At 45.8% G+C, this 27,925-nt stretch overlaps 1 protein-coding gene across 2 annotated transcripts in view; it reads left to right on the top strand.

Annotated features, from left to right (window-relative positions):
• The window catches only part of KEAP1 (kelch like ECH associated protein 1), a 195,482-nt gene that overhangs the window by 79,180 nt on the left and 88,377 nt on the right, over positions 1–27,925 (top strand). The gene's annotated exons all lie outside the window — the stretch shown is intronic.

The following is a 27,925-nucleotide window of genomic DNA, read 5'->3' as shown; positions in this document are numbered from 1 at the left end:
TATTCCATTCCGCAAGGAATGAATAGGATGAGACTATTGGGGCGAAACTAAGAGCTAAACTAAGCTCTAAAAAATGCGGATTTCCAGAAGTGCATGTGTCCCGTGCTCGCGCTTCTATCCGCCTGCCTCGCATCACCACATCAAAGCCAGCCCTCTGTTTTTTCCCCAGCGTGGTGCCACCAGCAGCTTCACTTCAAAGGGATCTGCTCCGCCCCCTGCTGCATCAAAGGCTTTCATTTCGCGGCCGCGTTTTTTCTGCCCCTGTTAGGCTCATTTTTTGTGCCTTTCTGCCCCTATTGGACTCGTTATTTCCCATTTTTCTGCCCTTCTGCCCTCTGTTAGACCCGTTTTTTGTGCCTTTCTGTCCCTATTAGACTCGTTATTTCCCATTTTTCTGCCCTTTTGCCCCTGTTAAAATCACATTTTTGTGCCATTCTGCCCTTGTTAGGCTCGTTTCTGCCCCTATTAGACTCGTGTTTTCCCGTTTTTCTGCCCTTCTGCCCCTGTTAAGCTCGTTTTTTGTGCCTTTCTGCCCCTATTAGACTTGTTTTTCCCATTTTTATGCCCTTTTGCTCCTATTAGACTCGTTTTTTGTGCCCTTCTGCCCTGTTAGACCCGGTTTTTTAGGTCTCGCGACCTATCGATGTGCGCAAGCGCATCGAGCGTAGCGAGAATTCACGTGGCGAAAACATCTTCAAACCAAAGGGCTTTCAGCCCCGCGGTTTTCATGAAGTTCACGTGAACATGCACGCGCATCGCATGCAAGCCCAGCCTCTCCCGCCCCCATCCGGCATCAGGCTTCTCCTCCCCTAGCAGCACTCCTCCCACACCAGCAACTCCCCCCTCCCACACCAGCACCTCCCCTTTCTCTCCACGCAATCACAGCCTCCCCCTCCCACACCAGCACCTCCCCCCTCCCACACCAGCACCTCCCCTCTCTCTCCACGCAATCACAGCCATGCTGCACTGCCGAGCCTGGGCTTTTCCAGCTCTTCCCTCCCACTCTCTCACCCCAACCCGACTTGTTCTTGTTCTGAACTGCAGATGTACGAAGCGCCGAGCCAACTGCACAGAAAGAGCCAGTCTCTTTGAATAACAGTCAAAAAGAGCCACAAATGAAAAACAGATCCCTTGAGTCATCTGATCACGTGCAGACGAATGACCGCTTTGGTTTCAATGACCTCGCTTTTTTTTTTTGGTTCTTGTTTGTGCGTAAATATTTGAAACAAAACAATGAAGCAATGGGAAATGGGGGAGAATTCATGTGCTCCATCGGATAGTCAAACCACCGCTTTTTTCCTTGGCGTTTTCTTCGAGTGCACGTACAGGCACGCGCATTTGGCCCATACACTTTCATGGCCATCTGTTCCTGTTCCTAATGGCCCTCCCCCCTCCCCCAGCACAGAGCGCGCATCGCGGCCGCACAGCACATCAAAGGGCTTCTCCCAGCGTGTGCTGTGCGGCTTCTCCTCCCCTAATTATGTGGCCGGCCGTACTTGTGTTTCCTGGCCGCTTCCCGGCCGATCAACTTGTATCAGTGTGCTTACATTACCATGGTTTAAGGCACATATAATTTCCTGTATCATGCCTTGCACTCCCTACCTTCTCGGGACATTCTTTGCACTTGTAATCATAGCAAACAAGGCTACTTTCGGATCAGCTATGGTCAGACAGCTATCTTCTTCGCTGTCCTTGTTTTCGACGTTTTATGTTCTCTTCCTAAGCCTTACATCAGTGACGGCCCTTCGCTAGCCTTGCACACCAAAGCCTGTGATGTCACTTATATCACAGTTGCTTGAACTACATTACCTACCCATGCCACCTGAATTTGGCACACATTTTATATTCTCTTGCTGGACATCTCATGCCGTATCGTTATTTTTACTCCTCAATTTCCACACCTGGCATTAGTTTCTTTTCATGCCTTGCACCATTTTGTCATGCTTTACTCTACTCATGCCTTGCAAGCCCTGAACCTATTATCTTCCCTACCCAATCTTTCCACCTGATATCTTCACATGCCATATACCTGTATTCTCCTCCTATGCATATGCACCCGTTATCGTCTCTCACATCAAGAAGGTTTTGTTTCCCATGCCTGCTCCTTGCATCAATCTCATGCTCTGCACCTGAAATGTCACATCAAAGGCTCTGTGCCACTTTCACCCACACAGCAACACTTACAGACACACAACGCCACTCACACCCACGCAAGCCCACTATCATCCACGCAACACCACACTCAACCACGCAACGCCACTCACCCAAGCAACACCACTCACACACGCAACGCCACTCATCCACGCAACCCCACTCATACTCATCCACGCAACCCCACTCATCCACGCAACGCCACTCATCCACGCAACGCCACTCACCCACGCAACGCCACTCACCCACGCAACGCCACTCACCCACGCAACGCCACTCACCCACGCAACGCCACTCACCCACGCAACGCCACTCACCCACGCAACGCCACTCACCCACGCAACGCCACTCACCCACGCAACACCACTCACACACGCAACGCCACTCACCCACGCAACGCCACTCACACACGCAACGCCACTCACCCACGCAACGCCACTCACACACGCAACGCCACTCACACACGCAACGCCACTCACACACGCAACGCCACTCACACACGCAACGCCACTCACAAAACCAATAGCTCCAACTTTCCTACTGCGAGACCTATTGGCAACGCCAGTGCTTGTATGCCCTCCTGACCCTGTTAGACTAATTTTTTGTGCCTTTCTGCCCCTGTTAGACTCGTTTTTTCCCTTGTTTTTCTGCCCTCTGTTAGACTCGCTTTTTGTGCCTTTCTGCTCTCAGCACAACCCCTGCATGGCTCAGCGCAACCCCTGCATGGCTCAGCGCAACCCCTGCATGGCTCAGCGCAACCCCTGCATGGCTCAGCGCAACCCCTGCATGGCTCAGCGCAACCCCTGCATGGCTCAGCGCAACCCCTGCATCGCTCTGTACCACCACTCTGTACCCCACAGTTTCACTCAAAACCACCACAGCACCACGCCCAACCACCACAAATTCAATCAACACCACCACAGCACCACTACCACATTATCACTCAGAACTACCACAGTATCACTCACCACCACTTTACCCTCCAACTCCACCCTCAAAATCCACCATCCAAATCCACCATCCAAGCACTACTACACACTCCAAATACACCCTCCGACTACAATCTCCAACTCCACCATCCAACTCCACCCTCAAACTCAACACTCCAAATCCACACTCCCACTCCTTCCTCCAACTACAAATCCACCCTCCAAATCCACCCTCCAAATCCACCCTCCAAATTCACTCTCCAAATTCACTTGCAAACTACAACGATGGACTCCAACTCCACCCTCAAAATCCAACTCCACCCTCAAAATCCAACTCCACCACTCCATGCCACAGCATCACTCCATGCCACAGCATCACTCCATGCCACAGCATCACTCCATGCCACAGCATCACTCAATGCCACAGCATCACTCAACGCCACAGCATCACTCAACGCCACTGAAGGCCACAGCATCACTCAGCACCACTGAATGCCACAGCATCACTCTGTGCAACCATTCAACAACTGGTTCTAATATGTTCTCTCAATGTTTCACGATTTATTACAAATGTCACAAAAAAGATATTAATATTTCACTTCTGTTCTTGGATTGTCATCACAATAAAATACACTTAACATAATCTTCCCAAAAGTTATTTACAAAAGTTTAAGCTATTGCCATTATAAATTACAATAACCTTTATTTAAGTATTAATTATTAAAAAAATAAAAGCCATTGTTATTTGTAATATTAATACATCGAAGTCATGTAAACACAACGCATATTGCATTAGAAATGCTATAGGTGTCACTTTTGTGAAATTTAAAACTATTGGTATTGTAAATGACAAAGCTATTAATTTCACTATTTTCAAAACCAACACATAAATAAAATATTTGTAATTTACAATACCAATACCTCAAACTTTCCTAATGCGAGACCTATTGCATTGCAAATGCTCGTTAAATAAGCCATATGTATGTTTAAGCATTCCTCTTCACAAGATTCAAGCTTGTTAGCTGACGCAGGTCATCAGCAATTGTGCAACATGACAGTATATTATATAGAAATTAGTGTCAATAGGATATTGTAAACAATAACATCCCGAGGCCTCAGCTTTTCCCGAATGCCATTAGAGAAGTCTCCTTTTAAAAGGGATAGCCCAAATTAATTTCTTCTTTTGCATGTGTCTATTTTCATACTCTGTAAGATTTTAATCAAAGGAAAGCTTTAATGTGGGCTCTGGCTGAAAAAGGCAAGCCTAGAAAATGTGCATGCTCTCAAAACCATTGTATTTTGAATGCAACAGATAAGACCTACATTGTGGGATGTGGCGGATGGATGAATGAGCCATGAAAGCCCCCCTGATCTACTGCACTGGAACAATAAACTGGAGGCAAAGCGGGAATGTGCCTAATTCAGGCAGTCATGTGACAATGCTGCCTAATGGGCAGCATCATGAATGGAATATAATCTGTTCTGGAAAAGTAAAGCTTGTGTGCCCTTACGGCTATTATTTAAGCAGCTCATCTGCTTCTGTGAGAGATGCAACAGGCACAGAGTTGAAGACCAGAGGTGGGAAATGTTGATGGATGCAAACTCTGTATACACACTCAAAAAGGTATTCTAATATTCTGGCATCAGAAATCATACCAAACTAAACCAGCATTGGCATAGCCAATATGTCTCGCCTTTGGGACCTTATAAGTATTTAGTTATGCCTCACAATATCCTTGGTGCAACAACATTAACTGTTGCATGGTTAAACACGTATAAGGCCCCAAAGGTGAGACCTATTGGCAATGCCAATGCTTGTTTTAAAGTGGAGGGGGCCATGTGACCCCCCAATTCCCAGTTGTGGAATCGCAATCCCCCAAGTATATCAGGCTGGTACTACATCCGTTTTTGACGTGAAAACCCACCTATAGCACCTACTACTCCACAAGCTCTGCACTAACTGTCATACGGGCGTATTTCAGACACGCCCTGACGAAAGATGACAGGCCTCCATAATATCAAACCGCCAAACTGCAAAGGTTGAGCTTATTAAGATTCAGCATACCGCCTGTAGCACGTGATAACTTGTTGCACTAGTAACCAGGTTTGGGTCAGAAGACAAAATGGGTAGAGCTGCAGGCATTGGTTTAAACTCTTGTCTTAGAGAATTTATTACATGCTTAGAATCTGGGGGGGGGGGGGCATGCACTACTCACAGAAAAAAAAATGCTCATTACAGTGAAACTGTATTTAAAACCCCTTTAAATATTAGTATTAGCCCAGTAACTGCATGTGTATAAACCCCTTTAAATGCCAGTTTTACTGCATTGACTAGCTGACTCTCGTTGCGGTGTAGGCAGATGTTTTATTTGTATTTTGGGATGTATACATTAAGCATGATTTGCAGAGGAGAGTAGCATTAAATGCAGGATATATACTGTTTGAAATCAGAGTGTAGGTGTGGGGAACAGCGATCTCTTCGAGTGTTAGGGAGAGTAAGTGCGTGGATCTCAAAAACATGGCAAAGCGCTTAACGGGCGCCTGTTAAAACGAAGTAGCACGCTAGTGGGGAGACATGCAACTAGTCAGGGCGCGTGTCATACTGGCAAAGCAGCTAAACATTGGCATAGTTGTAAAATAAGGTGCGTACTTGTAAAAACCGCTTCCACGAAGTGAGGTGCCCTGCAGTCCACACTGTGATGCAGCTTGCCCTCAAGCTGCGCAGAGCACTCCCACAACCGCAAAGTGGGCTAGATGTGAGCGACTGACAGATGGGTGCAGAACTGCGCAACGGGCAACGACATGTCCGAGCAATTCACCGTGGCAGCCAAGTCCAACAGGCATGCGCTTCCAAGTAAACATGCCCTGAGCAGGAGACTTGTAAAATACAAAGTGAAGTGGCCATGCGTGGCCACAGTACTGGAGATCTCGATAGCCTGATAATGCCACAGCTCTACTGGGTAGGCGATGAAGACTACGGAGCAGGCACACATGTGACAAAGATGGCACAAACTGTGGTGTTATATTGCTGCGCAATGCCAGAAGCACCGTGCCTGGCTCTCTAGGTGCATGCATGAGTGAGTGCGCAAGAGCTGGAGCAGCCTACCACGACTTAATAGAATCGATCTCAACTACACATTGCCATTTCCTTCAAAGAACTGAAAATGTACATGCACAAAATTAAATATACAATATGTATCTATCTTGTTTGGTTAAACACAGGAGGAAACTAATCTTGTAGATCTGCATAATCCGACGACACAAAAGAATGCTGAATGTATAATACGTTTAGCGTGGTGTGCTTCAACAAAACGAATTACTTACTTGACAAACAAGTGTTATGAATCAGTAGGAGTGCGCGCACTGATTTATGTATTTTAGGTCATTAACTGGGATCAGTATGTGAACACATCCTCCTAATAAAACGGATAAACTACTATAGGCAGAAGAAATAAAGCCAGAAGAGCTTCCAGCTTTTTGTGTGGTGTTCTCCAACATGGAAGAGTAGCTGTGCCGTGTACCCCCTGCCTCGCTCCGACTGTGTGCGCGCGAAGTAAACGCCTGAACCAACAGAATAAAAGCAACTCCTTGGCCAGGAATGCAATGTGGCGGGCCCACACAAATATTATCATCCCTGTGTTGGTTCCTTACCAGTTGACACGATGAGTGTATGTTAATTTTAGAACAGTACAATATGTCACGAATCATATGCACGCGGTAAAAGAATGCTCCGAGGCAGCACAACAAACAGTACGAGACCTGACAATACGCTGTGGGCAGAGGCGAGAAACCCTCTCGGGTGGACTACAAAAAAGTATGCCAGTGTTGCGCGCGCGACGGCAAAAGTGAAAGCAGGCTGGCGAGTGGTGTGCGATGTGCGCGCACCATGACGAGAGGAAAGTCAGATGGCTCCTCTGCTCGTCATTGTGTGCGTAACCGCACGCTCTATGCCAGACAAAAAGCTGTGGTCAGCTTTTTAAAGCCCACACACAATGTCTCACCAGAGCAGCGAATGCGCTGGCTCAGGCGAGACCTAAAAAACAGAGAAAGGGAGGTAGTGAATGCTAATGATAATGTAAGTTTATCGCGAATACTATGTGTCTTCATAGCATGATGCCCTGAGTATTATTGCATTTCCCAGGTGGGTATAGTGAGACCCATGTTCAAAACCTGCCAATATGGGCAAATGCAATATGGACTAGTGAAAAAGCATGTTTGGCAGCAATCCTTACTGTAACGACTAGCATTAGTGCCTTGGAGTTATGTATTTCTTTATAACTCAGCCACTTACAGTCCACTTAAACAATCGGAGCACTTTCTTGGGGGTTTAGCATAATTTATTCTCAAGGGCCACTGAAGTGAAGTTACTGTTGGCTGAGGACTTAATATAATTGTATTTCAATATTAGTTCCAAACATTGAGCAGTCTTGATTTCAAGGATTTAGTGAGGCTTTATGAGCAACTAATGAGTGTCCAGGTCAGGGCCGGACTGGCCGGAGTGGACACCGGGCTACAGTGTTAGTCATGCCCACTGTGAATCAGATAAGCTCCTATTCCAAGATCTACACCCATGGACCTCATGTTCAGGGGCAATATAGTGGGTATAAGTCTGGCATTGGAATGATCCAGGCTTAAAGGCCTGGGAGGACACTTGGTGGAGCATGGAAACGTAACTGGATCCACGGATTGATGCCAAATAGACCATACAAAATATGAAGTGAGCCCAAGCAAGCAGTTATTCTTCCTTGTGCCCTGTGATACCAGTCATTACTTGAACAATAGTGTTAACACCCCAGATTTCAGTGGGATTTTCTAGGGTAGTTGATTTGGTTGTGTTCTTAGTGACAGGCTGAGAATTATAGAGTTTGGGACTATAAGCTACAACCCTGTTATTATCACTTTATCCTTTACTGGTTAATTGAAGTTTACTGATTTCTACATAGCTCAAGGCCTGTTTCTGTTGCCCCTGTGGTTCCTTACACTCGAAGTCTGTCTCCATGGCAAAAATAATTGCGTTTGAGCTTTCACTTCTCCTGGAGCCAAAGCCGAACATATGAGGTGGGTTCTGTAGGCTTCTAATTTTTCATTTATGGTGCTGATTCACTTTGACCTTCTTGCAGTCTACCTGTGCCTTTCTGTGGGAGGCTGCTGTGGAATATATCAAAGTAGACTTGCTGTGACTCGGGCTTTTGGCAGCTCCACTTTGTGCCTGATCTGGAGGAGTGGTTGAACTTTTTGGGAGCAGAGGAAGTTGGACATTGACCAAGTATTTTATCAAACATCTCAGAGTGGGTGTATTCCAAAGCCTGTTCATGTGCTGCTCCTGATGCACATAGTCTCCATTTGCTTTGTAGGCATTTTGGCAAGATTCCGATTCTTAAGCATTGATAACCTTGGTGAAAATACAATAAGGAATCTGGTATGATTTAGCAACAAAAAAACCTGGTATGAGGCAAGCTCACCCTAATGGAGAGGATTCTTTGGTATTTCGATTAAACTCTGAACTAGAAGTCAGCATTATTTAGACAACAAGTACCCTTCCATAAGAAAGTAATGACATTAGAACGCGGCAGTACTGGAATATTGTCATTTAATGCTTGGTGGTTGCTTAAGGTATTGGAAACAGATTTGCTAAACTAGAAATCAAGGCTTGAAACACACCGGAGCAGATGTAATGAGTTCAGAGCAAAGCTTGAGTTAGTAGTAGGTGGGCACACTGGAAGAGCCTGGGAACCCTCCTCTCCCAATTGTTCTGTTTGAGCAACTTCATTGTAAAGGAAGTTTTAAGCAAGAGCAGGCATCTGTTCTCTCAGAACCGGAATGAAAACTGCCAATCGAGCCAATACAGCAGTCACAAGATGACCACAGGGTTCAAGCACAATCAAGATTCTTAGATCTTTCGTTGATCAGTGCTAAACCACCCACATCATGATAGTCTCCTCTTACCACCAAGCTCTGCCCTTATTACGAGTTGACATCTGGACCATTTTGCATCTAGTATATCGGTTCTTGCATTTATCTTGTGTCGGCGCTGGTTATTCACTAGTCCTAACTTGCTGGTTGTAGTTAATCAAAATTAGGTGATCCTCTGGTGGGACAGGGTTTGCAAAGCAGATTCTCTGTCCAAGGGATTTCGATTTCGGGGCACACTTGAAACGCCCTGCCTTTATCCACATTTTGAAAGGTAAATCGGAAATGATTAATTGAAACTCTAAATACTTAACAATAGGTGGTACCAAAAAGACTGGTTATGTGGCTTAGCATGTTTTGAATTTATGAAGTTTGCAAAAGTCTGCCATCTAGTGTTTCACTCTTGGGTGTTTTTAAATGTTTTGAACACATGGTATGGTTTTGAAAGAGTAGCGTCTGTCTGTAAGGCAATCCTGATGTTGAAAGAGTCCAACTAACTCACCTGGACTAGACACCATGTTCAGATTCTTTTGTCGAGCCATCATGTTGAGACCATGTAACTTTCTCAGACCGCATTTTTTCTTCCTGGACATTATGCTGGAATGCATCTAAATTCATAACCGACACCAAGTTGCAACATCACTGTTACATTTAATTAACGTTTCTTTTGCACAAGATCCTGTAGGAAATCTACGTGCTTCAAATATAGTACCGAGGACATAAAATGTAGTGGAGTTTGGCTACAGGTTTATGTACTTTTGTAGCAATTTTGCGTTTTCTACGTGGCATCTGTACATTTATTGCTTTTTTTGTGTACTAGTTTTTGCTGTCATTTTGACTCTACACACTATGACACTGCTATTCAACATCCTACTGCTTGTGCTTTGCACCTAAAATGTGAGCAAACTTGGCTATACTCGGACTTATCCAGCTTTAGAGAACATCTTGGTAAGTTGGTGAAGGAAATGCGCCAGTGGTGTGGAAGTTAATTTTAATGATTCATGCTGCGATATGTATTTATACCACTAACATTCTGTATGACTGAATGGTATGGCTTCAGGTACACTGTTATGGCCCAGCCCACTGCTCTATCATATGGCACAAACAAGTGAAACTCTATTTTTACTCATTCGCTAAGTCATACAGGAGTGCCCCTGTAAAGAGTTGGGTGAACTTAATGTATATATTTGAGACATGTTAATTATCAAAGAAATGTTCTCTCCACTACTTATCACTGTGGAGTTTAAGGGGCATTATTCCATGGAGAGACCCGATTATGGATAAATCCGGGTTTTACAGGCCAGGACAATGCTAGAAACTTGATTAAAAGTTTGTTTTGCTCTTCATCAAAGATTAGTACAGTGGTGGAAGTAGATCTGTTTTTCCTCTATAGTGTAAAGGTAACTGTTAAACAATATTTTGTGCTACCTTGAAAACCTGATAGTTATAAAATATGTTCTCCTGGCTCCCTTCCCTTCGAGTGGCAGTAATTATCTTTCTCATAAGGTGTTAAAAGATGTCTGCTAGGAAGCAATAGACAGCCTTCTATTTTCAGAAAGACTGTTGTGGGACAGACATCGAAGGCTTATCCAGAGACTGGCCATTTGTGAGTCTACAGAAACCTATGGAATCACAAAGGGCCAAAGGAATTATCCAGTCACTAGGCATTCCACCACCAGTTCCTTACAACGTTCCTCACAACGGTCTTGGACCTGGAAGAAACATAAGAAAAAGAGACTCATTCCTGACCCTCCTGTAAAGGAGCCAGAGAGGGACCTAAGCTCTCACTTGAACCCAGTGCCTGGAGGTGCTATCTAAGGGCCTGCTGGCTGGGCTTCTGTACCGGTCTCAAGAACAGAAAAGGCTGAAAAAGGGTCCCAACTTTTGTTGAAGAGCTAGCGGCTCAGTTTAGATTGGGCTGTACTGTATTGTGAGCCCTGGCTGGAAAGAGAGACTTAGGCCCTAGAAGCCTTTTGCTGATGACCTGGCAGCTGTAGGTGGGACCGACCTTTCCAACATCAACAAGAATAGGGACTTAATGTTTTTTGGCCTATAGAAGAACTATGGAAAAATCATGAAAGCTCCCTGCTGGTTTGTGACGCCCTAAACTTTTCCCCCAAACATCTGGGCCCTTGCTGGACCACCTACAAGAAGTATCTGAACCTCTGAGGTGAGGTGAATGGTGGGAATCGCTGCAATACAAGTGCACCCTCCAATTGTACTTTCGTTTCTGTTGCAGGCAGAGTATGCGGTCTTGCTAAATGCTACTCTGCATTCTTTTGCTTTGCAGCAACAGACATCCAAATCAGAGACTTTTTTAAATATAAAGCTGTAGGCAAAAAACCCAGTCCTTCCTAGGAGCGCCATGATTTGAAAGGTTGTCCTTGAAATGCTAAAAGAATGACTATGGTGCCACTTTAAATAGGACAGGGCGACCACCACTGAGACGTGATGGTCCAGTGGTGGACAGTGTGTCCCAAGAAAGACGGGGGGGGGGGAGGGAGGGGACTAAGATAATTGTGGTCCCGTACCTGTGCTCCCTGTGTTAATCTCAATTCAAACAGAGGGTAACTGTTCCGAATCTGTGCGCAATAGCCTCCTACAAAAAAGAGAAGGGGAAAAGAAGTATAAAGTAAGAGCCTAGGTCTAAACACCACAGGCTAGAGGTAAGCGCAAGTCTTGTCTCTTGATGCCCTCACACATCCCGAGGGATGTCCTGTTTAATCATCGGGCGTTGCTCCCTGTCGGGCCGGTGCTGCAATGCCCTACGGGACCCCCGAAGGGTCGCTTTGGCGTAGATCTTTTATTGGTACTGCCGCATGATGAGTGAGGGTGTGAGATAAAGGTTTCTGAGAGAAGGGTGAGTGAGTGAGTGAATGATAAAACAAGCTAAGGGAAGCCAGGGTGAATTAAGTGTAATACATAGGTTCCCTTTCCAGGTTAAAAAACCTGCCGGATCGTGTGTTACTGATGAGGCATAATGTGCCTCCAGTAACTTTCAGCCAACATGTTTTGCGCTGTCTGACTGGTCAGAACGATCCCTGGTGCTTTTTCAGGACCAATGAAGTGAGTAAAACGTGTGTAAAAAAAGACCGTAAGGGGGTCAAGAACTCTGATCAGAAGGAACTGTCCATCCTCTATTGATTGTCCGCTCCTTTGCAACCTAGGAATACATGAAGAGAAGATTTGGAAAACAAAAGCACAGAGTGGGTGTCCATATAATCCTCTCTGTGGGCAGATGGTAGAGTGCATTTCATACCTAAATTGTTTTCATTCAATAAAGTGCATTAACAAACATATGAGACAGACAACATATATTTAAGACCAACTCCAGCGTGGAGTAAATTCATAGTACTTCCCCACCAAAGGTACATGATTCAGTGGGTAGAGTAGGTGTGACTTAAGAGGCAGGAACTCTGTGACACGTCAGTTGGAGCTGAGCAGCGCGAGAGAGAGAGAGAGAGCGTTTCCGCGCAGCAGGAGCAGGCAGGCGAGAGGCGGAGAGCGGTGAGCGGCGGAGGTGAGAGGCGGCGGCGTCCCTTTCCAAAAGCCTTTGCCTTTGCCTTCACCGGGAAAGCGGGAACCGTGAACCGAGAGCCGTGAGCCGTGACCGGCGAGCCGTGGTTGTAGCTGAGCGCAAGCTCCCACGAGCACCAACAAGCCAACAGCCGCCCCAAGCCTCCAAGCCGCGGTGCATACAGCATCTCGGAGCACCGCGGCTGCAGCAGAAGCAAGCTGCCCACGAGCGCTCTCAAGCCGCCTCCAAGCCGCAGTGAGCACAGCGGTGAGCTCAGCGTCTCGGAGCACCGCGGTTAAAGTAGAAATAAAAACCGAAAGCCGCCGAGCCTCTCTATCTACACGTCGGAGCACTACAGCTTCTCAGAGCAAGAGCAAGAGCAAGAGCTGCAAAAGTCGGCGCTTTGGAGCAAGAGAGCCCGATCCAGTCCGTGTCTTACAGCTGACCTGCAGAAAGCTGTTGAAAGCTGTTGAAGCCGTGGATTGAAGCCCGCCTGCAGTAGCCTGTCCGTAACCACTGGACTTTGCGGCATCCCGGTGAGCTGGTGAGTCAGGGGCTGGGCTACCTTCTTTAGCAATAGCGGTAAGCCCGGGGGACTTATTGTGACATGTTGTGTCACTCTGCACGGCGGCGTTAAACTTAGGCAGGAGAACGTCAGGATCACGTTTCCTCACCGCAAGCAGCAAGCAGCAAGCAGCAAGGAGAAGTGGGGGGAAAGGGTTGTAAGAGGTTGTGAATGGCTGGGAGCGGGCTACTTTAATGAAAGTGAAAATCAGGCACTAATCCGGTACCAACCCGGTATCACTACAGAGTCCGACACAACATCAGAAAGCCATCTCTAAACCCAGGACAATACTTGACCATATCAAATACCTGGTAAATCTGGTAAATCTGCCCTTCAAAAGTGTCTCCTAAAGCAGCACTTACCAGAACCTGCACGATACACCTCGCTAGTCTCCGCAAAAACGTAACTGCACCTCGCTATCCTCCCTGACGGCAGCTATTCCTATTAGAGGGGTAGATAGGCTTGGGAGGTGGGGGAGTGCAGGTGGAGTGGGATTGGAGGTACAGTGGTACAGTGGTAGAGCTGGCACAACGGACACCAGGATACCAAGTCTCCAAGGTATCAGTCTGCTAGGTTTTCTACCTAATAGATCTAAAGAATGAGATCTGGAAAACTGCGTCTCAACACAAGTGCAAGACCAAGAAAAGACGAAGAAGACCAGACCCAGGGCTCAAATAAGCCAAGTAAAAAAAGGAAGAGGATGGCACAACAAAGAAAGACTAGTGTCGGCACCTGAGCTATCAACCCCGAGCTCAAAACAACGTAACATAGGGATACAAAAATTCTTTTCTCCTAAGGACCCCATGACGTCAATTCATGGGCAAACGCAGGAACAAGCCCTCCAATCAAGCCTGACCACACCGGCACCATATGTAAAGGAGGATGTACAACGCCAATCAATTAGTTCAAAGGAGAAGAGCAAGGATTCACAGGACACTCACACTGAGAGTTGTCCTATTAACAAATCATCTGACAAGAAACAAATCTCTCAGTCTCCAGGCAAACAAAAATGCAATATTGGCTGCGGCAATCTCATTGTGGCAATAGCCCAAATAAGTAAGAACGCTTCACAATCTCATGAAAGTGATAAGGAAATAAAGTCCACGGACCAGGGCAAAGCCGAAGAAGTAATACCAAGGAATAAATCAGTAGCGGGTCAAACTGCCGCACAGGTAGACTCATGGCCAACTTCCTTCTCCCTAACTGACGACATAAGCTTGGACATACAATCAGGAACGGAAAACATCAACCAACCCCAGTTACAAGTTCATCTTAAACCCAGCCAAGGTACACATGACATCTTCAGATCTCAAGATCTTGTGATAAACGGACCAGGGTGTAACGGAAGACTGGAATCTACACCTTTACACCAAAATGTCAACCCCCATGAAAGGGACAAAGATCGAAATAAAAATATAGGAAGGAGCAACAACATTCTAAACCTGGAATCTCCAATTACGATATCTTCAATGAGCAGGACAGACGAAGATTTAGATGTCCAGGAAACATCGCCCAAAGAAGAAGACAAGACCTCATGGAGTAAAACACTTCTAAACACCTTAGAGCAGGCAATCAAAGCTCTGAACTTCCAGTCGGATAAAATGGACGTTCAAATCGATTTAATAAATCTCATAGCGAGCCATATCTCTGGTATAAACAACAGGCTGTACCACATGGCAACCCTACTTCAAGGGAGAGCTGATAAGGGACCTTGCACAGAGATTATCCAGCCAAGCTGTGTTTGTGGTAAACTAGTGGATAATATGTCAAATTTACCATTAATATTAAATGACATACTAAGGGCGGTCCAGTCATCAATGGACATAAAACATAACTCCAAAACTCTGAGTAACATTGAGTCAATAAAATCAGATGTGGGAATTGGAAGCCAACTCATAGTAAGAGATTCCACTCAAAACAGCTATGTAGAAGAAGAAATAAGTAAGCAGTGTAAAGAAAAACCTGACAATGATCTAGGTCAAAAAGAGGAAGCACAACACGCAATGACCCAGTCTAAAGAAAAGCTAACAAAAAGACAAAGGAAGCACGCAAGGAAAGGGAGGGTTCAACTTAAATTCCAACCATCAACAGATATTCATAGCTATCCAATCTTTCATCACACCGCTAATAGGAAACAGAAACCAGCACCTGAAGTAATTGCATCAAAACACATCAACACGCCCCGGTCCAACCAAACCAGTTAAATGCTGTGAATGGGACCATCCTGAGTATAGAATCTTCACCCCTCCAAACCTCCTCAAAACCAAACCATATACAATTGATTACACAACCGAAAAGTCAAATAAAGAAAAAAGAAAACTCCCCAAGAACTCAGGATAAAGCTAAGATGAAAGAGGAGTCTGATGAAAGGGTCTTAAATAATGAAGTCAGTGTAAATCACACAGTAATGATCCACCAGACAGATGAAACGCAATCACTCCAGGTCAAATCAACAAACCAGGAATTAAGGCATCAAAATGGCCCAATCTTCGTGGATATCGAACAAAACCCAACAGATAAATACAAGCAAAGTCAACCTATAAAAAGAGCAGATGAAAAGGAAAACAAAAGAACACCAATAAAAATAAACTTAAACGAAGATGGACAAATCTGCAGTACTCACCAACCAAACAAACAAACAAGGCGCATACATATACCACAAAACCCGATCATTGATAAAAATACGGACAGGTCTAATGAACCAACCACCTATCTGAGAAGAACAGACGGTCCATTCGAAGATCTAATAATAAAAACATTAAGTCAAGGGAGAAGAATAATTACAAAAGGGGAAACAACAGTAAATTCAAACCCAGAAGAAGACACACAAGCTAAAACGAGCTCACAATTACAAGCAGAAATAAATAATAAACTGACATTTATACCGGAATACCAGACATCAGGACCACAAGATTTTCTGAATAGAGGTAACATAATGAGGCTATTAAGAGAAATTCCAGAATTGAATGACATAGAATCTCAAGATCTCTTGTCAGTAGAATTTAGGTGCACCAAAAATATGTCAGAGGTAGAAGAGTCCTTAACCACCTGGTCAACTAAAGAAATAGTTGATAGAATACTTGAAATGAGTTCGTCATTTGAAGCCTGGGGCATTACAATGAGGCGAGACGATCGGAAAAAATATCCTTTTCCACTTTTAAAAACTTTAACCTTATGTAAAAAGACAAAGGCTGAGGGGAACATCCAAAAATCATGTTTAAAAGGAGCATGTGGGGTTTCTCCGCAAAAAAATACACTACAAAATAGACAAGAAAATGCAGCGGCACAAAGAGGCACCCGTGAACAGGCAACGGATTGGACCTGGGTGGCTTCGGCTTTGAACAAAAAATGCTCCTAACAAGACGAGACATTTAGAAAAAGATACCATGTTACACCCACGGTCAACAGCTGATAATCAAGAGAAATCAATTGCTGCAAATCCGCGCACGATCAGCCTCTGTTCCTGGAACGTACATGGTTTCAGCAGCTTGTGCCATGACCACGAAACTGCAAACTTCTTGGATCAACACGACTTAATACTGCTACAAGAAACCTGGAACCTACACCAAATCTCCATCCCAGGATACATTGAATTTCACGTCCTCGCCGAAAAACCCTCTAACTTTGGTCATCCTAGAGGAGGCTTATCAACGTATATCGCCCAACAACACAGATGGCATACTGAAGAAGTAGACACTATGGTTAAATGGATACAAGTAATAAAACTCACGGAGAAATCGGTCGCCGGCACAGGCTCTTGTAATCTACTACTGCTCAACGTTTATGTTCATCCGGAAAAGAAGGAAAAAAACGAAAAACTGATTACTCTACTCACCTTGATCAGGGCCTTGCAACTCACTCATGAGACGTATTCCATGATTATATCAGGTGATTTTAACAGCAACCTATCAAAAGATGACAAGATAATGCAAGCTCTTGAAGAACTGGGCCTTTTTATTCTAAATAAGGAAGTCAGTGGGAATAGTGGTATACCTATAACCTTTCTAAGCGGTAACCGAAAGTCAACAATAGACTTCACAATATTGAGCAACAGCTTGTTACCAACGGTGAGTGATTTTTTCAGTGGAGCAACGTGTGGAAAGTGATCATTTCCCTCTAATTACCAAAATGATAATGCTGGCTACCAAGACGGAAAAACAAAATACCATCATCCAGTATACTGAAAAATTTAATCTATGTAAACTAAAATGGAGAGGAAAGGATATTAAACCAACAATGGATAAAATAAAAAACGAACTGCTTAGTTTAACACCGGAAGAAAAAGGAAATCTGGTAAAAACATGGGAACATCTATGCGAAGCAGTAACAAATAATCCCCCACGTACAAATCAAAACCCAATAAGATTCAACACTGGCAAAAAGCCTTGGTACACTACTACCCTGAGGGAAGAAAAAAGAAAAATTGCACGCGAAGTCCGCAAGCAGGCATCATTGATAAACAAGCATTTACAATGCAACGGTTTCGCCTTCGGAAAAGTTTGAGCCATTGGCATTCTAAATGGCAAACTTTTTATTTATGTGTTGGTTTTGAAAACAGATAAATAAATGGCAGTCTCATTTACAATGCCAATACACACACCCACACAAGAGCCCCCCACACACACACACACACAAGAGCCCCCCACACACACCACACAAGAGCCCCCCACACACACACACAAGAGCCCCCCCCACACACCACACAAGAGCCCCCCACACACACCACACAAGAGCCCCCCACACACACCACACAAGAGCCCCCCACACACACCACACAAGAGCCCCCCACACACACACGCAAGAGCCCCCCACACACACGCAAGAGCCCCCCACACACACACGCAAGAGCCCCCCACACACACACGCAAGAGCCCCCACACACAAACGCAAGAGCCCCTCACACACATACGCAAGAGCCCCCCCACACACGCAAGAGCCCCCCCACACACGCAAGAGCCCCCCCACACACACACGCAAAGAGCCCCACACACGCGCAAAGAGCCCCAAACACACGCAAAGAGCCCCACACACACGCAAAGAGCCCCACACACACGCAAAGAGCCACACACACACGCAAAGAGCCCCACACACATGCAAAGAGCCCCACAATTAAGAGTGGAACTACGGATAGATAGATTTTTTTTTTTTTTTAAACGAGATAGAAAATTACTTTCATATGTAAACCTAAGGAGGCATGCAAGTATATGTAAACCTAAGGAGGCATGCAAGACTACTCCCCGGTGACCTACGGTTATACTAACGCCCTGTATATAGAGTCTAAGAAAGGCTAACAAATCAAAGAAGCTGTCTGAAGGAGAACATTTTTTAAAGAAGCAATAAAGCTAAGGATAGAAACATGGTAAATGTTGACTCCATGGCAGGCATGTGGTATTGAAAATAGGTAGGGCAAAGTGTAAAATAATTTGACATGGCAAACATTATCTGCCCTAAATTTATCATACGTAATAAAAAGTAAATCATTAAATACCTGAAGGAAAAACTACACCAGTGTAAAAAAAAAATATTTAGATAACAGAAAGCAAGGTTCCAAGTAAACCATCACTAAATGGGTGAACCTATGTGGCACAAATCAAATAAAATTGTTTCAGGAGCACCATTACATATCTCCTTGGCATCCCTTTTATGTACAACTCCCTTAAACATGTATCTACTCCATACATTTAATCACCTTATTATCTACTTAGACTCCTTTGAAACCTCAACCCTCCTGTCTGTTTATCGAAAGCAAAGGTTAAATGGAGGGCAAGGGAATCTACTTTCACTTGCTAGATAGACCTACATCTAATTTGACAAATAGCAGTAGCAAAACGTGGACATTATATTTTGTAGACTCTGGGGGGAGTTAATATCATTGAGGTCATACCAGAGAAAGATCTCCATGTTCAGCACAATTATTTTGGCATTATGGTACCCTCCCTCAAAGGTACTCATCTGCTCCTTGTGCCAGCTCCGATTCTCTTGATCTAACCACGAATGTTTGACAACCCAACTACCTTCACAAAGTAATCACAGCACCAGATAGGTCCTTCTCCTCAACTACTACCTAAGCATCCCTGACATACTTACTGTTATTTTCTTCAGCTTCGTTCTCTGTTCTCATCGGAGATGTTTTAAGGCTGCCTTTTTCTTTAGTCCCTTTAGCGGACTTTTACATAAGTCCATTGACTACCAAAGGATTCTCCACAGGACGGCCTTACTTATATATCCCTCTGTTCTTGCAACCGCTGTAAAATCTTTTCCACTCTTCAAGACCACCGAATCTGTTTCCAGGCTCCTCTACCAACTTCATCATATTCGACGAAAATGTCTCATCGTCAGAGCGCCTCCGAAACTATTCACCTCCTTCTCTTGTGGCACCAATGCTTTATGTCTAGCTCAAGCCCAGCCCACTGCCCTCTGCTCCCCCGTCTCCTCATTTACAATGACCTCTCTTAACCTCCCAAAATGTACATTTCAGTTCACTTCACCTAATCGCCCACCCCTTCCCTCGCACTGTACACCATCAGCTGGCCACTTTTTCTCCATGCTACATTTACACCTTCCCCTGGTGAACTGACGGCCCCACTCCCGCCCCCATCGCCCCACCCTTTTAGAGGTTATCCTAAGCTCTTGGTTATCCTGGACCTTGAGAGAGACGGGAGGCGGCGGCTGTGGTACAATGTCCCATTGTGCGGCCTGTGTTCCCGTCAAGGTTCGCCGGGCGCAGTGCACTTTGGTCCGATAAGGGAGCGTGGCCCCACCCGAGCCGGACAAAGTGATAATTGCCCAACAATGCGGGGCGCGAGGGAGCCACGCGGGTAAAAGGGCCCTTCCCCTCCCCCTACGCCTGCTGCCACGCCCAGCAAACTGTTTAATCCCACCACACAAGATGCAGTCACTGACGTCTGTAGGTTTACAAAACTACAATCGACTACTTCACAATGCCACCGGCCCACTGCGTCAATGCATCTACTGCACCCCATCATATGCCGAGATTGTTCTCTAGCTTTTGGAAGGGCCTGATGCTAAAAATGACCACAAGGCCTAGACAAAGACTGCCTTTGTACTCTCCAGACATTGTCCTCTCCACTCTCCCACAGTCCCGCTCGCCCGGAGTGGATCATCCGGAATGCTTTCACTCACTTAGCTGATCTATCCAGTGTGAGCCCTCTTCATCCACTGGTCGTTGAGTACGTCACTCAAATTGTTCTAACTGACACTGCAGCCTATAGCTCGGAGCAGTGGGTCAGCCTTTCAGCCATTGGCCCGCTTCACTGGGAGTGTTGGCATTCTGTCCTTCCACACTGAGCGCGTCCACACAAAACGTACCTCCATAGAGTGCCAAGGCCTACTATGCAATGTGTGAATTTTGAGACTCAAAATATTTTCGCTTTAAGCATTTTTTTAAATTTTGTTTTAGATTGGCCGAACAGCTTCTCTAAAAGTAACGTTTTGAAAAAAACAGGCAGAAAAAAAGTACTGACAAGCCAATTGGCTGACCGGCAATGCCGGGCCTATTGGCTTTGTCAATAGCGGTTTTACCTGCTGATCTTTGGTCCTCCTGAAAAGCCCCTGGGACAGGGGCTGGCTGCAGTAAGAGGCAGACAGTGAAACCTTTGAAGCGTCCACGCTTGAGGGTCGTATGCGTTTACACTCAATAGCTCCTGATGCGCATTGGCCAAGGGGTCACACGCACGGGGTCTCGGGCTCGGCTCCCACCACAAGATGCATCTGGCCTCCATGCTGTCCTGTCCTTTGCACGTCACTGGGGGGCACACCCAGAGTCCATCCTCGTCATTTCCAAGAGCCTACACAGTCGCCCCAGGAGGGCTGGTGAGGTGCGGGCAAGGGTGCCACATTTCCACAAGACACTGACCTTCGCATCCCCCGATCGATCACTCCGTGGTTGCCCCTTCTTGGTTTACGTTCTGCCCCTCTGTGTATAGCGCTCCAAGACCGGCCATGCACATGTCTGTATATTTATATTTGGCCTTCACTGGAAGGACAGCACTCGGTGTTCCTGCCCTCTCCAGGCAGCACCCCTTGGACTCCTCTGCATGCCCTCTCCTCCCCCGCAGAGCGCTGCGTGCCCACCGCTCTTTGCTCCACCTTTCATCGCTCCGTCTGCGGTGCCTGGGCCCGCGGCTCGTGCTCCTTGGGATACAGGCTCTCCGTGCTCTGTACCCCCAGCCCCCGCCCCGCACTCCATGCCCTTGGTCCAGCAAGCCATCTAAGCCTTGCCCTCTCTACGGCTGGCTGGCCCAGCACCCAATGTCCTTCCCTGACCGAGCTTTTCATGCCCTACACCTCTCTCCTCCAGCAGTCCATCCCTGCCACTCTTTGGCCAAGCCTCTGTGCCCTGCCCATCCGGCGACAAGCACAATACTCCCCCACGCCCCATCTCTGCCCTGGCTTTCTTTGGCCCAGAACTCCGTGCCCTGCCCCTTTCTCGTCCAGCGCTCTTTGCACCGCGCCATCTGCGCATCACCCAACACCCTCTCCCTCACTGGTACAGCACTCCATGCCCGGCCCCTCCCTAGCACAGCACTCCATGCCCGGCCCTCCCTGGCACAGCACTCCATGCCCAGCCCAGCGCTGCGTTCCAAGCAGGGACAGGCAGGCCAGGGGCAGGGGGCACTCACGGCGCTCCCTCGGCGAGGTCGGGTCGGTCTTCCCCGGCTTCGTCACTCCCACGCAGCTTCCTACCAAGCAGGGCGCCGAGGACCAATCCGGTCGCGGCGTTCACGCCAAGCCTCCACACACGCCCGGGAGTCAGCCAATGACAGCGCGGCTCCCGGGACCTGCCCCTGGATGATGCTGAGCCGGCAGCCAATCAGTGCGCGGCCTCGGCGATGACGCGGCGGCGCTGGGCCAATCCCAGCGCGGCGTTACTGGAGGGGCTCGTCTTGCTGGGCCAATAGGAGCGCGGCGGCTTCGATCTTTGCTGCTGCAGCTCCTGGTCACGAACGGCCGCTTTGGAGGGTGTTTCTGGCCCCGGGCCGCGACGGTGATTTGGCGGCAATAGATTTTCGGGGCCCCAGGTCGCGGTTAGACCGTTTCTAACCAGCAGATCAACAGGGGGGATCCTGGGCGCAGGGAAACACCGCGGGCCTCGTTTCACCCCTGAATCTGGGCCAGCAGCAAGCACGGGCCGGCCGGACCAGACACGGGGGCGTTCCCGGCGTCGCGTGACGTCGGCAAAAGCCAAAGAATCTCGGGAACGCCCCCGTGTCTGGTCCGGCTTTGACGGACGCCTCTCTGTTCCAATGGCTAGCCTCCATTTATGGAGCTAGCCAATGAAGCAGAGAGGCGTCTTCAAGTCACCCATACTAGAAACTACAGATTTCGCTGGAGGAGGAGCCTAACGGCTCCGCCCCCCAGCGAAACCTAAAAATGGAAAAAAATCAAATAAATCGGAATTGAAAGTTATGCGAAAAAAATATAAGATCATGCTTAGGAGAGCAAAAACACTGTACCATGAGGAAATGTGGACTAACTTACTAATAGCAAGTAAACATAAAAATGCCAGTACATTTTGGGGTATTATCAATAAACTGACAAGGGGGAATACTCTAAAACAGGAGGCAGGTATTGGAGAAAGTATATGGACCCAGCACGTTGAAAAGATGTTCAGCGACAGGACGGGAGGTGAAAAAAGGCACTGTAATCCGGAGTGCAAAGTATGCACTAGAAACTTCGAGCATGCAGAAAATTTGCTGGGAAAAGGAGTTAACGCTCCAGGAGACAAGCTGAAGCAATCGTTGGGTAGTGGAAACGAGAACAACCCCAAAAATTCACAGTTTAGTAAATCAGAAAAAATAGTGAATGCCGTGACCGACACCCTAGTAACAACAGACCAGCTTAAAGACAAAATAAAACGCCTGAAAAAAAAGGGTGCAACGGGTCCAAACGGGCTCCCAAATGCTATTTTTAAATATTCGCCTGAATTTTGGGCAGAATATTTAACTCCACTCTTCAATGCAATCTATAACCAGAACAAGCCACCAAGATCTTGGAATGGGAGCATAATTCACCCCATTTTTAAACACGGTGATCACAACGAGCCGGGGAACTACAGGCTGATATCGCTAACGGATGTTGAGGCAAAACTATATGGATCATGCCTATTATCACTCCTTCAGGACTGGATGGAAGATACGAACATAATACCAATGTTCCAAACTGGTTTCCGGCCAAGGACGGGTACATTGACAAACCTGACAACCCTGGCGCTCCTGAAGGAAAAAGCTGCAAAAAGGGGGACGAGACTGTATGCTTGCTTTATAGACCTTCGAGCAGCTTTTGATAAAGTGAATAGATCCCGGCTATGGGAAAAATTAAGATCATGGGGTATCCCGAAGAAGTTATTGGAGGCAATTATAATACTGCACAGCAACACCTGGGCTCGAGTAAAACTGGGAGACGGTAGCAGCGTAACGGCCGAAATAAGAACACAACAGGGCCTAAAACAAGGCTGTGTACTGGCCCCAAGTTTATTCAACTTGTGCATGGCAGATATTGTCAACCACATGGAGATTGGGGAATGCCATCCACCCCACATGTCAAAAATCCCAATTCCCTTTCTGCAGTATGCAGACGATATTGTTGTTCTGAGCCAAACCCCAATAGGGTTGCAAAGATCGATCAATAATTTGACAACCTACTTGGAGCACGAATGCTTGGAACTGAATAAAGAAAAAACTAAGATTGTCCGCATTGTGGATCCTAAAAAGCAAATATTTAAATGGTATGCAAATAGCACCCCAATAAAGGAGGAAACTTCATACAAATACTTAGGATTGAAATTGGGGCGAGGGCCGACGAACAAAGAACATAAAACAGAGCTAAAAGCAAAAACACAGTCTCTGATCTATGCATACCGGCAATTACAAAATAAACTGAGTTGTCCAAATTATTCACACCTGCTGAAAGTGATCAAAGCTCAAACCCTGCCATCCTTATCATACGCACTGGCCACCTGGTGTGGCAAAGAAGCCGGGCTGTTAAACAGCCTACAAACAAAAGTATACAAGGCAGTACTAAACCTTCCAAAATCATCAGCTCCAGCGCAGGTTCGCCTAGAATTTGGCCTTCTAAATCAAAAATTTCGCAGTATGGGAACCTTTGTGAAACTTTGCCATAAAATACGCACGTCGGAAGCCAATACATTGGACAACCTGTGCTGGAAAGAAATTGAAACTCAACAGAAACAGCAAGTTCCAAACAGTTGGGGAGGCTACCTGTCACAATCACTAACCTGCATAGGAATTGAAGAATCCTGGGACATGAATCCAGACAGATCCACTTTTGATAAAATTGTAAATAATGCGGTTAAATGGGAATCCTATCTGGAAGACAAGATAATTACCGCAAAAAGACGACACGGGTGGACCGTGATAAATTCATATACCGGGATAAAACCACAGTCCTACCTAGAAAGTCACTTTAACAATTCGTTAAAACAAAGATATATAAAACATCGATTAGGTCTACAGTTCTCAAAGGACCTGCTACCAGCCTGGAAAAACTGCCACACCGACCACCATTGTCGCCTATGCGGATATCGAAATGAAACATTACCGCACTTACTATGTGTGTGCCCGGCACTTAAGGACTTGAGGAGACGGCTTTTAAAGAACATTTTTAACAAATTGAATATTCGGACTTGTAGGCAAGCCGTAATCCAATGGCTAGATGGATCATGTCCTATGCTGGCCTGCAGAGGGGTCAAATATATGATGAAAGCCCAATCTCTCCTACAGCAAGCTGACCTTGGAATTATACCACCAAGCTGAAATTACTGACTCTTACTTGCCACTTACAAATAGTTTTAATTGCCAATATTTTAAAATGTGTTTTATGTCCCAAGTTGATCTAGATGCATATTGTAATGATTTTTAATAATTTTATACAATAAAAATTGACTTGACTTGACAGTGGGTAGAGTAACAAGTTCTGGTCATGATTGTGGCGTATCAAAACATATACGGTTTATGCAGGCGCCAGTAATAAAGCGCAGCCCCGTCTGAAAAATAGATAATGTGGTCTGCCCCGCATGGGCACTCACTATGATGGCATGGCATTAAATACATATGGGTCCCTAATGGACTACTATCTTAAGTGCATTGGCTCGTAATATGTGACATGGCGGCGCAAGCTTGTCAAATAATCAAGTGACATGAAATGTGGCAGAAGTTCTTACCTAGTCTAGAACAATAACTTGCTTCATAGGCTAGCGCGTGTAATCGCCTGCACCGTAACGGGGGTTGCCGTTGGGTGCACGGTCAGCCAGCACCTACCCCTTACACGTCTGCCTGCATATTGTCGGCTTCTCGTCGCGGCCGTTTGATATAGTGCAGGGCCATCGTCTTCAGAGTGTCAGTCTTCCGGGGGCGCGGACAGACCACCAGTTCAAAGCTTTCGGCCAGCAAATACTACATACAAGAATTAGTTTGCTGCCTACTAAACTAAAGGTTAGATTCTCATAATCTTAGTACCAAGTGTGCCCTGGAACCCGTGGGGTGTTTTTTAAGAACCCTCGTTTACTAACCTAGTTGGTGACCTGCTTTATCATCAGGTTCCGCATGCTTCTAGGGTGTGCTGCGACACCTGAATACAGCGGAGCTGATTTTATGCGGTTGTGATAGTGTATGTGGTGATGTGTAATTTAAAATTGGCTCAGGAACTCCTGCTGCATGTAGTGATTTTAATGATGGAGGTGGTGGATCTTTCTGAGACTTTAATTGATCACAACTATCCTCAATGCAGTCAACATGTTTCAGCCATCTAATTGAGTGCCTCTGTGGATCAGTATGGCTTACGTCAGGTCCAGAAACATTCCACGCACGCATGCTAAGGAATGCTAATAAAGGTTTGAACTTACAAACCCTTCAGCAAGGAAAAAACGTAACCTCTTGCGACAGTTCCTGCAAAGAAAACATCATGAGAAAACATATATGCTATGTAGGTAGTCATGCCTCAAAGCTACATACATCCTTTGAGCACCGCCCCTAAAAGAACCATGCACAAACATTTATTGTGCCAGAGTATATCTAAAAATTGATTCACACCTCCCAGCCCTGATTTGAAAGGTTGTACTTTTAATGCTAAAACAATGATTGTGGTGACTACTTTAAACAGTACAGGGCATCCGCCTCTCTGACTGGACATGATGGTCCAGAGGTGGACCGTCCACCGGGTCAAGGCTTTCGGCCAGAAAAGCCAGCTGAGGCTTTGCTGACAGAAACACAGTGGCTCCACACATCAAAATAGTGCAGGGGAGCAATGTGCTTCGAAGATAGGGAGCACAGCCAATTTATGGTGGGGCTTTTGCTCGACCAGACCGTATATGACCCCCTAAGTCTCCAGGTGAGACAGTTGAGGCTTATCAAAGTCATGTTTCATCACAGTCTGCTTGAATTGGCACCTAGGCCTTGGTCTACTTCAAACATTGACTTCGCTTTAACTTTGCCATTTCTAGGTGCTTTCTTTGTGTTAAAACTTTGAAAATCTATAAATCCACTTCCAAAATCTATACATCCACTACCCATAGTCCTATTTTAACCACTGTTGTGAGATTTTGCTTAGAATATATATATTTTTTTGATATTTCTAAATTTGTTTGAGTTTATTGTGGTCTATTTTTTATTTTAACGTTCTTTAATATTATGTGGGGAGTTTTATATAGTGCGAACATGACCTGTTGGGGTATCAGAGCGCTGTGCACATAGCAGGCAAGTTATACATACAGGAAGAAATGTAATCCGTAATAATAATGCAGCAATACAGATAGCATAAAACAATCAGTCTGGCTGATTCAAGATCCGAAGGTAACCACAGGAAAATAATCAAGCGGAGTTGCTTCAGGCTACTATTGAAGGAATCTATTCACAGAATAATTTTTACTTCTTTTGTGAAGGAGGTAGTCGAGGGGTTTGACCTGATTTCAGGAGGCAGTGCGGTCCATGTTCTTGTGGCTAGATCGGAGGAGTAGTGGTTGTAAGTTTCCGTTTTGATGAACTTCTGTGGGTTCAGCAGCAGGGAGTTGGCACTTCTTCAGGAACGACTAGCTCAGACAGTTCGAGTTTATTGGCCAGTTAGACAGTGGTGCTATCGTGAAGGGGCTTGTGTGTCACGCAGGTTGGCTCCTACTGGATCCTTATTTCAAACGGGAGCCACATCAAGCATTTCTCTGGAGAAAAGCTGGTTGCTTGTGCAATAGCCTTCAGGGCTTGCACAATGTTGTCTTGGGGAACTAAGTTGTAACCTAAGAATATAGTGTTTTTTTCTTTTTTTTTTAAATTAAATTAATAGTCACCCCGTCCCAAAATAATAACTCTGACTGTTCTTTACTTGAAAAGAATCTGCATAATTTCCTGCCCAAAATAAGCATCCACATAATTTCTGAATCCAAGCAATACTGAATTGCATGAGAGTGTTCACAGCACTATGTAGACACATTGCATATTTCAGTTTAAGGTATATTGCTTGTGTGCAACTGTTTCTGCCTTCCCTCTTTACTAGCAAAGATTTGTACAGAGTTGCCATGCCTAGCCCCCAGGTCAATACTATTTATTTTGAACATATGGCTAACCAAGGAAGGTAAGACTTCTAATTCACACATTTGAGGTTTTCTACATAAGGAAAGGTTTGCTCCTATTGGGTTAATTCCAAACCCCTCCATAACCCCTGCTTACTTGCATACTATTGGGACCATTATCCATAGTGTTTTGTTATGGTTATACAAGGAAGAAACTATAAAAGTTAGAATCCACCAGTAGAGAAGTTTAAGGGAGCATTCCTTTAGTATATTCATGCAATTGGGAGCACAGAAATTAACCTTTTTCAGTCCAG

Source organism: Lissotriton vulgaris, chromosome 1_1 (genome assembly GCF_964263255.1).
Source record: "Lissotriton vulgaris chromosome 1_1, aLisVul1.2, whole genome shotgun sequence".
Classification (NCBI taxonomy): domain Eukaryota; kingdom Metazoa; phylum Chordata; class Amphibia; order Caudata; family Salamandridae; genus Lissotriton; species Lissotriton vulgaris.
This window is presented reverse-complemented; position numbering and strand designations above follow the sequence as displayed.